The sequence below is a fragment of the Somniosus microcephalus genome, chromosome 4, assembly GCF_052327205.1.
Source record: "Somniosus microcephalus isolate GS21.2 chromosome 4, FLI_Smic_1.0, whole genome shotgun sequence".
NCBI classification, from domain to species: domain Eukaryota; kingdom Metazoa; phylum Chordata; class Chondrichthyes; order Squaliformes; family Somniosidae; genus Somniosus; species Somniosus microcephalus.
In genome coordinates this window covers 106,542,966-106,557,418 of record NC_140990.1, presented here as the reverse complement: position 1 = coordinate 106,557,418, position 14,453 = coordinate 106,542,966, and positions in this window count along the sequence as shown.

Sequence of the window (14,453 nt, the reverse complement as noted above, 5' to 3'; positions counted from 1 at the left end):
ACTGGTCGTCGCTGTCACACCCAGCACTTATGGCCCATAAAGTCAATGGGACACCAGCCCAGCGCAGTTACACCCGGCAGCTATGGGCTGTACACCCAATGGTTCACCAGCCCAGCGCTTTTACACCCGGCACCAATGGACCATAAACCCAAAGGGACACCAGCCCAGCCCTGTTACTCCTGGCATCTATGGACAATAAACCCAATGGGACAACTGCTCATCGCTGTCACACCCGGCACCTATGGGCCATAAACCCAATGTGACTCCAGCCCTGTGCTGTTATACCCGGCAGCTATGAACCCTAAACCCAATGGGACACCAGCCCAGCGCTTTCCACACCCGGCACCTGTGCACCATATAACCAATGGGACACCATCCCAGCGCTGTCCACAACCGGTACCTATGGACCATAAACCCAATGGGACACAAGCCCAGCGCTGTTACACACGGCACCTATGGACCATAAACTCAATTGGTCGCCCGCCCAGAGCTTTTACTCCCGGCACCTATGGACCATAACGCCAATAGGACACCGGCCCAGCGCTTTCCCACCCGGCACCTATGGACAGTAAAACCAATGGGACACCAGCCAAGCGCTGTTAAACCCATCATATATGGACCATAAAACCAATGGGACACCAGTCCAGCGCTGTCCACACCCAACACCTATGGACAATAAATCCAATGGGACACCAGCCCAGCGCCGTGCACACTCCACATCTATGGACCATAAACCCAATGAGACACCAGCCCAGCGGTTTTACACCCGGCACCTATGGACCATAAACCCAATGGGACACCAGCCCAGCGCTGTCCACACTCAGCACCTATGGGCCATAAAACCAATGAGACACCAGCACAGCGGTTTTACACCCAGCACCTATGGACCATAAACACAATGGGACACCGGATCAGTGCAGTCCACACCCGGCACCTATAGGCCATAAATCCATTGGGACACCAGCCCAGCGTTGACCACACCCGGCAACTATGGACCATAAACCCAATGGGATAACTGCTCATCGCTGTGTCACCTGGCACATATGGACCTTACACCTAATGCGACACCAGCCCAGTGCTGTTACACCCGGCACCTATGGAACATAAACCCAATGAGACACAAACACAGCGCTGTTACACCCGGCACCTGTGGACCATAATCCCAATGGTACACCAGACAAGCGCTGTCCACACCTGGCACCTATGCACTATGAATCCAATGGAACACCAGCCCAGCGCTGATCACACCCGGCAGCTATGGACCATAAACCCAATGGGATACCTGCTCATCACTGTGTCACCTGGCACATATGGACCATACACCCAATGCTACACCAGCCCAGTGCTGTTACACCCGGCACCTATGGAGCATATACCCAATTGGACACCAGCTCAGTGCTGTAACACCCAGCACCTATGCACAATAACCCAATGGGACACCAGCCCGGCACTGTCATCACCCGGCACCTATGGGACATAAACTCAATGGAACACCAGCCCAGCACTCTTACACCCGGCATCTATCGACCATTAGCCCAATGGGACAACAGTCTAGCACTCTTACACCCGGCAGCTATGGACCATAAACCCAATGGGACACCAGCCCAGCGCTGTAAAACCCGGCACTTTTGGACCATAAACAAAATGGAACACCAGCCCAGCACTGTAAAACCCAGCACCTGTGGACCATAACCCAATGAGACACCAGCCCGGCACTGTCCATACCCGGCACCTATATACAATAAACCCAATGGGACACCAGCCCAGCGCTGTTATCAGCTGGCACCTATGACATTAAACCCAATGGGTCACCAGCGCAGCGCCGTAGGCACCCAGCACCTATGGATCATAAATCCAATCCGACACCAGCCCAACGCTGTTACACCCGGCACCTATTGACCATAAACCCAATGGGACACCAGCCCAGCACTCTGAAACCCGGCACCTATGGACCATAAACACAAAGGGACACCAGCCCAGCGCTGTTACACCCGGAACCTATGGACCATAAACCCAATGGGACACCAGCCCAGCACTCTGAAACCCGGCACCTATGGACAATAAACACAAAGGGACACCAGCCCAGCGCTGTTACACCCTGCACCTATCGACCATTAGCCCAATGGGCCACCAAACCAGCACAGCTACACCCGGCACCTATGGACGATAAACCCAATGGGACACCAGCACAGCGCTTTCCCACCCGGCACCAATGGACAATAAACCCAATGGGACACCAGCCAAGAGCTGTTACATCTGACACAGATGGACCATAAACCCAATAGGACGCCTGCACAGCGATGTAACAGCCGGCACTTATGCATAATAAACCCAATGGGTATCCAGCCCAGCGATGTTAACACTCAGCACCTAGGGACAATAAACCCAATGGGACACCAGCCCAGCGGTTTTAGACCCAGCACCTATGGACCATAAATCCAATGGGACACCAGCCCAGTGCTGTTCAGACTCAGCACCTACGGCCACCAGCCCAGCGGTTTTACACTGGGCACCTGTAGACCATAAACCCAAAGGGACACCAGCCCAGCGAAGTCCACACTTGACATCTATGGACCATACAAGCAATGGGACAAGAGCACAGCGCTCTCCACACACGACACCTATGGACCATAAATTAAATGAGAGAAAAGGCCAGAGCTGTTACACCGGGCACCTTTGCACCGTATACCCAATGGGACACTAGCCCAGTGCATACACACCCGGCACCTATGGACCATACAACCAATGGGACACGAGCACAGCGCTCTCCAAACCCGACAGCTATGGAACATAACCTCAATGCGACACAGGCCCAGGGCTGTTACAACCGGCAGCTATGGACCATAAACCCAATCGGACACCAGCCCAGCACTGTTACACCCGGCACCTATGGACCATAAACCCAATGGGACACCAGCCCAGCGCTGTCCACACTCAGCATCTATGGACCATAAACCCAATGAGACCCCAGCGCAGCGGTTTTACAACCAGCAGCTATGGACCATACACACAGGGGGACACCAGCCCAGCGCTGTCTACACCCAGCACCTGTGGACAATAAACCCAATGGGACACCAGCCCAGCGCTGTCCACACTGATCATCTATGGACCATAAACTCAATCCGAAGCCAGCCCAGCGGTTTTACACCCGGCACCTATGCACCAGAAACCCAATGGGACACCAGCCCAGCGCTGTCTACACCCAGCAACTGTGGACATTAAACCCAATGGGAAACCAGCCCAGCACTTTCGACACTGAGCATTTATGGACCATAAACCCAATGGGACACCAGCCCAGCGTCGTCCACACCCGGCAACTATGGACCATAAGCCCAATGAGACACCAGTCCAGCGGTTTTATACCCGGCACCTATGGACCATAAACCCAATGGGACACCAGACCAGCGCACTCCACACCCGGCACCTATAGACCATAAACCCAAATGGTCACAAGCCCAGCGCTGTTACACCCAGCACGTATGCACCACAAATCCAATTGGGCACCAGCCCAGCATTGTCCACACCCGGCAAATATGGACCATAAACCCAATGGAACACCAACCCAGTGCTGTCCACACCCGGAACCTAAGGACAGTTATCCCAATGGAACACCAGCCCAGTGCTGCACACACCCGGCACCGATGCACCATTAGCAAATGGGCACCAGCCCTGCGCTTTCCACACGTAGCTCCTATTGACCATAAAACCAATGTGATACCAGCCCAGCTCCGTTAAACGCGGCACCTATGGACCATAAACTCAAAGGGACACAAGCCCGGCGCTGTTACCCCCCGGAAGCAATGGACCAAAAGCCAATGGGACACCAGCTGAGCGCTGTTAAACCCGGCACCTATGGATCATAAACCCAATGGGACACCAGCCCAGCGCAATTAAATGCGGCACCTATGCATGATAAACCCAATGGGACACCAGCTCAGCGTTGTCCACACCCGGCGCCTAAAGGCCATAAACCCAGTGGGACACCAGCTCAGCATTGTCCATAGCCGGCACCTATGGCTATAAACCAAATGGGAGACCAGTCCAGCGCTGTCCACATCCGGCACCTATGGACCATAAAGCCAATGTGGCAACAGCCCAGCTCCGTTAAATGCGGCGCCTATGAACCATAAACCCAATGGGACACAAGCCCAGCGCTGTTGGACCCGGCACCTATGCACCATAAACCCAATGGGACACCAGGCCAGTGATTTCCCACCAGGCACCTATGGACCATAAACCCAATGGGACACCAGCCCAGCACTGTTACACCCGGCACCTATGGACCATAAACCCAATGGGACACCAGCCCAGCGCTGTCCACACTCAGCATCTATGGACCATAAACCCAATGAGACCCCAGCACGGCGGTTTTACAACCAGCAGCTATGGACCATACACACAGGGGGACACCAGCCCAGCGCTGTCTACACCCAGCACCTGTGGACAATAAACCCAATGGGACACCAGCCCAGCGCTGTCCACACTGAGCATCTAAGGACCATAAACCCAATGTGAAGCCAGCCCAGCTGTTTTACACCCGGCACCTATGCACCAGAAACCCAATGGGACACCAGCCCAGCGCTGTCTACACCCAGCAACTGTGGACATTAAACCCAATGGGAAACCAGCCCAGTGCTTTCGACACTGAGCATTTATGGACCATAAACCCAATGGGACACCAGCCCAGCATCGTCCACACCCGGCAACTATGGACCATAAACCCAATGAGACACCAGCCGAGCGGTTATATACCCGGCACCTATGGACCCTAAACCCAATGGGACACCAGACTAGCGCAGTCCACACCCGGCACCTATAGACCATAAACCCAAAGGGTCACAAGCCCAGCGCTGTTATACCCGGCACGGATGGACCACAAATCCAATTGGGCACCAGCCTAGCATTGTCCAAACCCGGCAAATATGGACCATAAACCCAATGGGACACCAGCCCAGCGCAGTTAAATGCGGCACCTATGCAGGATAAACCCAATGGGACACCAGCTCAGCATTGTCCACACCCGGCGCCTATAGGCCATAAACCCAGTGGGACACCAGCTCAGCATTGTCCATAGCCAGCACCTCTGGCTATAAACCAAATGGGAGACCAGTCCAGCGCTGTCCACATCCGGCACCTATGGACCATAAACCCAATGGGACACCAGCCCAGCGCTGTTGGACCCGGCACCTATGCACCATAAACCCAATGGGACACCAGGCCAGCGATTTCCCACCAGGCACCTATGGACCATAAACCCAATGGGACACCAGCCCAGCGCTGTTAAACCCGGAACTTTTGGACCATAAACACAATGGGGCACCAGCCCAGCGCTGTAACACCCAGCACCTATGCACCATAACCCAATGGGAAACCAGCCCGGCACTGTCATCACCCGGCAGCTATGGCAATAAACCCAATGGGTCACCAGCGCAGCGCCGTATACACCCGGCACATAAGATCCATAAATCCAATTGGACACTAGCCCAACGCTGTTACACCCGGCACCTATTGACCTTAAACCCAAAGGGATACCAGCCCAGCACTCTTACACCCGGCATCTATCGACCATTAGCCCAATGGGACACCAGCCTAGCACTCTTACACCCAGCACCTATGGACCATAAACCCAATGGGACACCAGCCCAGCGCTGTTAAACCAGGCACTTTTGGACCATAATCCCAATGGGACACCAGCCCAGCGCTGTAAAATCCGTCACTTTTGGACCATAAACCCAATGGAACACCAGCCCAGCGCTGTAAAACCCAGCACCTGTGGACCATAACCCAATGGGACACCAGCCCGGCACTGTCCACACCCGGCACCTATATACAATAAACCCAATGGGACACCAGCCCAGCGCTGTCATCAGCTGGCACCTATGGCATTAAACCCAATGGGTCACCAGCGCAGCGCCATAGGCACCCAGCACCTATGGATCATAAATCCAATCCGACACCAGCCCAACGCTGTTACACCCGGCGCCTATTGACCATAAACCCAATGGGACACCAGCCCAGCACTCTGAAACCTGGCACCTATGGACCATAAACCCAAAGGGACACCAGCCCAGCGCCGTTACACCCTGCACCTATGGACCTTAAACCCAAAGTCATACCAGCCCAGCAATCTTACACCCGGCACCTATCGACAATTAGCCCAATGGGCCACCAGCACAGCACAGCTACACCCGGCACCTATGGACGATAAACCCAATGGGACACCAGCACAGCGCTTTCCCACCGGCACCAATGGACAATAAACCCAATAGGACACCAGCCAAGAGCTGTTACATCCGGCACAGATGGACCACAAACCCAATAGGACACCTGCGCAGCGATGTAACAGCCGGCACTTATGCATAATAATCCCAATGGGTATCCAGCCCAGCGCTGTTCACATTCAGCACCTAGCGACAATAAACCCAATGGGACACCAGCCCAGCGGTTTTAGACCCAGCACCTATGGACCATAAATCCAATGGGACAGCAGCCCAGCGCTGTTCAGACTCAGCACCTACGGCCACCAGCCCAGCGGTTTTACACCGGGCACCTGTAGACCATAAACCCAAAGGGACACCAGCCCAGCGAAGTCCACACTAGACATCTATGGACCATACAAGCAATGGGACATGAGCACAGCGCTCTCCACACCCGACACCTATGGACCATAAATTAAATGAGAGAAAAGGCCAGAGCTGTTATACCGGGCACCTATGCACCGTAAACCCAATGGGACACTAGCCCAGTGCATACACACCCGGCACCTATGGACCATACAACCAATGGGACACGAGCACTGCGCTCTCCACACTCGACAGCTATGGACCATAACTTCAATGGGACACAGGCCCAGGGCTGTTACAACCGGCACCTATGGACCATAACCCCAATGGGACACCAGCCCAGCGCTGTCCACACTCAGCATCTATGGACCATAAACCCAATGAGACCCCAGCACAGCGGTTTTACAACCAGCACCTATGGACCATACACACAAGGGGACACCAGCCCAGCGCTGTCAACACCCAGCAACAGTGGACATTAAACCCAATGGGAAACCAGCCCTGCGCTGTCGACACTGAGCATTTATGGACCAGAAACGCAATGAGACACCAGCCCAGCGATTTTACAACCGGCACTTATGGACCATAAACCCAATGGGACACCAGCCAAGCACTGTTACACCCGGCACCTATGGCCATAAACCCAATGGTACTCCAGCCCAGCGCTGTCCACACTCAGCATCTATGGACCATAAAAGCAATGAGACACCAGCCCAGCGGTTTTACACCCGGCACATATGGGCCATAAACACAATGGAACACCAGCCCAGCACTTTTAGACCCGGCACCTATGGACCATAAACCCAATGGGACACCAGCCCAGCGCTGTCTCACCTGGCACCAATCGACCATAAAGTCAATGGGACACCAGCCCAGCGCAGTTATACCCGGCACCTATGGACTATAAACCCAATGGTTCACCAGCCCAACGCTTTTACACCTGGCACCAATGGACCCTAAACCCAAAGGGGCACCAGCCCAGCACTGTTACACCCGGCACCTATAGACAATAAACCCAATGGGACAACTGGTCGTCGCTGTCACACCCAGCACTAATGGCCCATAAAGTCAATGGGACACCAGCCCAGCGCAGTTACACCCGGCAGCTATGGGCTGTACACCCAATGGTTCACCAGCCCAGCGCTTTTACACCCGGCACCAATGGACCATAAACCCAAAGGGACACCAGCCCAGCCCTGTTACTCCTGGCATCTATGGACAATAAACCCAATGGGACAACTGCTCATCGCTGTCACACCCGGCACCTATGGGCCATAAACCCAATGTGACTCCAGCCCTGTGCTGTTATACCCGGCAGCTATGAACCCTAAACCCAATGGGACACCAGCCCAGCGCTTTCCACACCCGGCACCTGTGCACCATATAACCAATGGGACACCATCCCAGCGCTGTCCACAACCGGTACCTATGGACCATAAACCCAATGGGACACAAGCCCAGCGCTGTTACACACGGCACCTATGGACCATAAACTCAATTGGTCGCCCGCCCAGAGCTTTTACACCCGGCACCTATGGACCATAACGCCAATAGGACACCGGCCCAGCGCTTTCCCACCCGGCACCTATGGACAGTAAACCCAATGGGACACCAGCCAAGCGCTGTTAAACCCATCATATATGGACCATAAAACCAATGGGACACCAGTCCAGCGCTGTCCACACCCAACACCTATGGACAATAAATCCAATGGGACACCAGCCCAGCGCCGTGCACACTCCACATCTATGGACCATAAACCCAATGAGACACCAGCCCAGCGGTTTTACACCCGGCACCTATGGACCATAAACCCAATGGGACACCAGCCCAGCGCTGTCCACACTCAGCACCTATGGGCCATAAAACCAATGAGACACCAGCACAGCGGTTTTACACCCAGCACCTATGGACCATAAACACAATGGGACACCGGATCAGCGCAGTCCACACCCGGCACCTATAGGCCATAAATCCATTGGGACACCAGCCCAGCGTTGACCACACCCGGCAACTATGGACCATAAACCCAATGGGATAACTGCTCATCGCTGTGTCACCTGGCACATATGGACCTTACACCTAATGCGACACCAGCCCAGTGCTGTTACACCCGGCACCTATGGAACATAAACCCAATGAGACACAAACACAGCGCTGTTACACCCGGCACCTGTGGACCATAATCCCAATGGTACACCAGACAAGCGCTGTCCACACCCGGCACCTATGCACTATGAATCCAATGGAACACCAGCCCAGCGCTGATCACACCCGGCAGCTATGGACCATAAACCCAATGGGATACCTGCTCATCACTGTGTCACCTGGCACATATGGACCATACACCCAATGCTACACCAGCCCAGTGCTGTTACACCCGGCACCTATGGAGCATATACCCAATTGGACACCAGCTCAGTGCTGTAACACCCAGCACCTATGCACAATAACCCAATGGGACACCAGCCCGGCACTGTCATCACCCGGCACCTATGGGACATAAACTCAATGGAACACCAGCCCAGCACTCTTACACCCGGCATCTATCGACCATTAGCCCAATGGGACAACAGTCTAGCACTCTTACACCCGGCAGCTATGGACCATAAATCCAATGGGACACCAGCCCAGCGCTGTAAAACCCGGCACTTTTGGACCATAAACAAAATGGAACACCAGCCCAGCACTGTAAAACCCAGCACCTGTGGACCATAACCCAATGAGACACCAGCCCGGCACTGTCCATACCCGGCACCTATATACAATAAACCCAATGGGACACCAGCCCAGCGCTGTTATCAGCTGGCACCTATGACATTAAACCCAATGGGTCACCAGCGCAGCGCCGTAGGCACCCAGCACCTATGGATCATAAATCCAATCCGACACCAGCCCAACGCTGTTACACCCGGCACCTATTGACCATAAACCCAATGGGACACCAGCCCAGCACTCTGAAACCTGGCACCTATGGACCATAAACACAAAGGGACACCAGCCCAGCGCTGTTACACCCGGAACCTATGGACCATAAACCCAATGGGACACCAGCCCAGCACTCTGAAACCCGGCACCTATGGACAATAAACACAAAGGGACACCAGCCCAGCGCTGTTACACCCTGCACCTATCGACCATTAGCCCAATGGGCCACCAAACCAGCACAGCTACACCCGGCACCTATGGACGATAAACCCAATGGGACACCAGCACAGCGCTTTCCCACCCGGCACCAATGGACAATAAACCCAATGGGACACCAGCCAAGAGCTGTTACATCTGACACAGATGGACCATAAACCCAATAGGACGCCTGCACAGCGATGTAACAGCCGGCACTTATGCATAATAAACCCAATGGGTATCCAGCCCAGCGATGTTAACACTCAGCACCTAGGGACAATAAACCCAATGGGACACCAGCCCAGCGGTTTTAGACCCAGCACCTATGGACCATAAATCCAATGGGACACCAGCCCAGTGCTGTTCAGACTCAGCACCTACGGCCACCAGCCCAGCGGTTTTACACTGGGCACCTGTAGACCATAAACCCAAAGGGACACCAGCCCAGCGAAGTCCACACTTGACATCTATGGACCATACAAGCAATGGGACAAGAGCACAGCGCTCTCCACACACGACACCTATGGACCATAAATTAAATGAGAGAAAAGGCCAGAGCTGTTACACCGGGCACCTTTGCACCGTATACCCAATGGGACACTAGCCCAGTGCATACACACCCGGCACCTATGGACCATACAACCAATGGGACACGAGCACAGCGCTCTCCAAACCCGACAGCTATGGAACATAACCTCAATGCGACACAGGCCCAGGGCTGTTACAACCGGCAGCTATGGACCATAAACCCAATCGGACACCAGCCCAGCACTGTTACACCCGGCACCTATGGACCATAAACCCAATGGGACACCAGCCCAGCGCTGTCTACACTCAGCATCTATGGACCATAAACCCAATGAGACCCCAGCGCAGCGGTTTTACAACCAGCAGCTATGGACCATACACACAGGGGGACACCAGCCCAGCGCTGTCTACACCCAGCACCTGTGGACAATAAACCCAATGGGACACCAGCCCAGCGCTGTCCACACTGATCATCTATGGACCATAAACTCAATCCGAAGCCAGCCCAGCGGTTTTACACCCGGCACCTATGCACCAGAAACCCAATGGGACACCAGCCCAGCGCTGTCTACACCCAGCAACTGTGGACATTAAACCCAATGGGAAACCAGCCCAGCGCTTTCGACACTGAGCATTTATGGACCATACACCCAATGGGACACCAGCCCAGCGTCGTCCACACCCGGCAACTATGGACCATAAACCCAATGAGACACCAGTCCAGCGGTTTTATACCTGGCACCTATGGACCATAAACCCAATGGGACACCAGACCAGCGCACTCCACACCCGGCACCTATAGACCATAAACCCAAATGGTCACAAGCCCAGCGCTGTTACACCCAGCACGTATGGACCACAAATCCAATTGGGCACCAGCCCAGCATTGTCCACACCCGGCAAATATGGACCATAAACCCAATGTGACACCAGCCCAGCACTGTTACACCCGGCACCTTTAAGCATAAACCCAATGGAACACCAGCCCAGCGCTGTCTACACCGGGCACCTGTAGACCATAAACCCAAAGGGACACCAGCCCAGCGAAGTCCACACTAGACATCTATGGACCATACAAGCAATGGGACATGAGCACAGCGCTCTCCACACCCGACACCTATGGACCATAAATTAAATGAGAGAAAAGGCCAGAGCTGTTATACAGGGCACCTATGCACCGTAAACCCAATGGGACACTAGCCCAGTGCATACACACCCGGCACCTATGGACCATACAACCAATGGGACACGAGCACTGCGCTCTCCACACCCGACAGCTATGGACCATAACTTCAATGGGACACAGGCCCAGGGCTGTTACAACCGGCACCTATGGACCATAACCCCAATCGGACACCAGCCCAGCGCTGTCCACACTCAGCATCTATGGACCATAAACCCAATGAGACCCCAGCACAGCGGTTTTACAACCAGCACCTATGGACCATACACACAAGGGGACACCAGCCCAGCGCTGTCAACACCCAGCAACAGTGGACATTAAACCCAATGGGAAACCAGCCCTGCGCTGTCGACACTGAGCATTTATGGACCAGAAACGCAATGAGACACCAGCCCAGCGATTTTACAACCGGCACTTATGGACCATAAACCCAATGGGACACCAGCCAAGCACTGTTACACCCGGCACCTATGGCCATAAACCCAATGGTACTCCAGCCCAGCGCTGTCCACACTCAGCATCTATGGACCATAAAAGCAATGAGACACCAGCCCAGCGGTTTTACACCCGGCACATATGGGCCATAAACACAATGGAACACCAGCCCAGCACTTTTAGACCCGGCACCTATGGACCATAAACCCAATGGGACACCAGCCCAGCGCTGTCTCACCTGGCACCAATCGACCATAAAGTCAATGGGACACCAGCCCAGCGCAGTTATACCCGGCACCTATGGACTATAAACCCAATGGTTCACCAGCCCAACGCTTTTACACCTGGCACCAATGGACCCTAAACCCAAAGGGGCACCAGCCCAGCACTGTTACACCCGGCACCTATAGACAATAAACCCAATGGGACAACTGGTCGTCGCTGTCACACCCAGCACTAATGGCCCATAAAGTCAATGGGACACCAGCCCAGCGCAGTTACACCCGGCAGCTATGGGCTGTACACCCAATGGTTCACCAGCCCAGCGCTTTTACACCCGGCACCAATGGACCATAAACCCAAAGGGACACCAGCCCAGCCCTGTTACTCCTGGCATCTATGGACAATAAACCCAATGGGACAACTGCTCATCGCTGTCACACCCGGCACCTATGGGCCATAAACCCAATGTGACTCCAGCCCTGTGCTGTTATACCCGGCAGCTATGAACCCTAAACCCAATGGGACACCAGCCCAGCGCTTTCCACACCCGGCACCTGTGCACCATATAACCAATGGGACACCATCCCAGCGCTGTCCACAACCGGTACCTATGGACCATAAACCCAATGGGACACAAGCCCAGCGCTGTTACACACGGCACCTATGGACCATAAACTCAATTGGTCGCCCGCCCAGAGCTTTTACACCCGGCACCTATGGACCATAACGCCAATAGGACACCGGCCCAGCGCTTTCCCACCCGGCACCTATGGACAGTAAACCCAATGGGACACCAGCCAAGCGCTGTTAAACCCATCATATATGGACCATAAAACCAATGGGACACCAGTCCAGCGCTGTCCACACCCAACACCTATGGACAATAAATCCAATGGGACACCAGCCCAGCGCCGTGCACACTCCACATCTATGGACCATAAACCCAATGAGACACCAGCCCAGCGGTTTTACACCCGGCACCTATGGACCATAAACCCAATGGGACACCAGCCCAGCGCTGTCCACACTCAGCACCTATGGGCCATAAAACCAATGAGACACCAGCACAGCGGTTTTACACCCAGCACCTATGGACCATAAACACAATGGGACACCGGATCAGCGCAGTCCACACCCGGCACCTATAGGCCATAAATCCATTGGGACACCAGCCCAGCGTTGACCACACCCGGCAACTATGGACCATAAACCCAATGGGATAACTGCTCATCGCTGTGTCACCTGGCACATATGGACCTTACACCTAATGCGACACCAGCCCAGTGCTGTTACACCCGGCACCTATGGAACATAAACCCAATGAGACACAAACACAGCGCTGTTACACCCGGCACCTGTGGACCATAATCCCAATGGTACACCAGACAAGCGCTGTCCACACCCGGCACCTATGCACTATGAATCCAATGGAACACCAGCCCAGCGCTGATCACACCCGGCAGCTATGGACCATAAACCCAATGGGATACCTGCTCATCACTGTGTCACCTGGCACATATGGACCATACACCCAATGCTACACCAGCCCAGTGCTGTTACACCCGGCACCTATGGAGCATATACCCAATTGGACACCAGCTCAGTGCTGTAACACCCAGCACCTATGCACAATAACCCAATGGGACACCAGCCCAGCACTGTCATCACCCGGCACCTATGGGACATAAACTCAATGGAACACCAGCCCAGCACTCTTACACCCGGCATCTATCGACCATTAGCCCAATGGGACAACAGTCTAGCACTCTTACACCCGGCAGCTATGGACCATAAACCCAATGGGACACCAGCCCAGCGCTGTAAAACCCGGCACTTTTGGACCATAAACAAAATGGAACACCAGCCCAGCACTGTAAAACCCAGCACCTGTGGACCATAACCCAATGAGACACCAGCCCGGCACTGTCCATACCCGGCACCTATATACAATAAACCCAATGGGACACCAGCCCAGCGCTGTTATCAGCTGGCACCTATGACATTAAACCCAATGGGTCACCAGCGCAGCGCCGTAGGCACCCAGCACCTATGGATCATAAATCCAATCCGACACCAGCCCAACGCTGTTACACCCGGCACCTATTGACCATAAACCCAATGGGACACCAGCCCAGCACTCTGAAACCCGGCACCTATGGACCATAAACACAAAGGGACACCAGCCCAGCGCTGTTACACCCGGAACCTATGGACCATAAACCCAATGGGACACCAGCCCAGCACTCTGAAACCCGGCACCTATGGACAATAAACACAAAGGGACACCAGCCCAGCGCTGTTACACCCTGCACCTATCGACCATTAGCCCAATGGGCCACCAAACCAGCACAGCTACACCCGGCACCTATGGACGATAAACCCAATGGGACACCAGC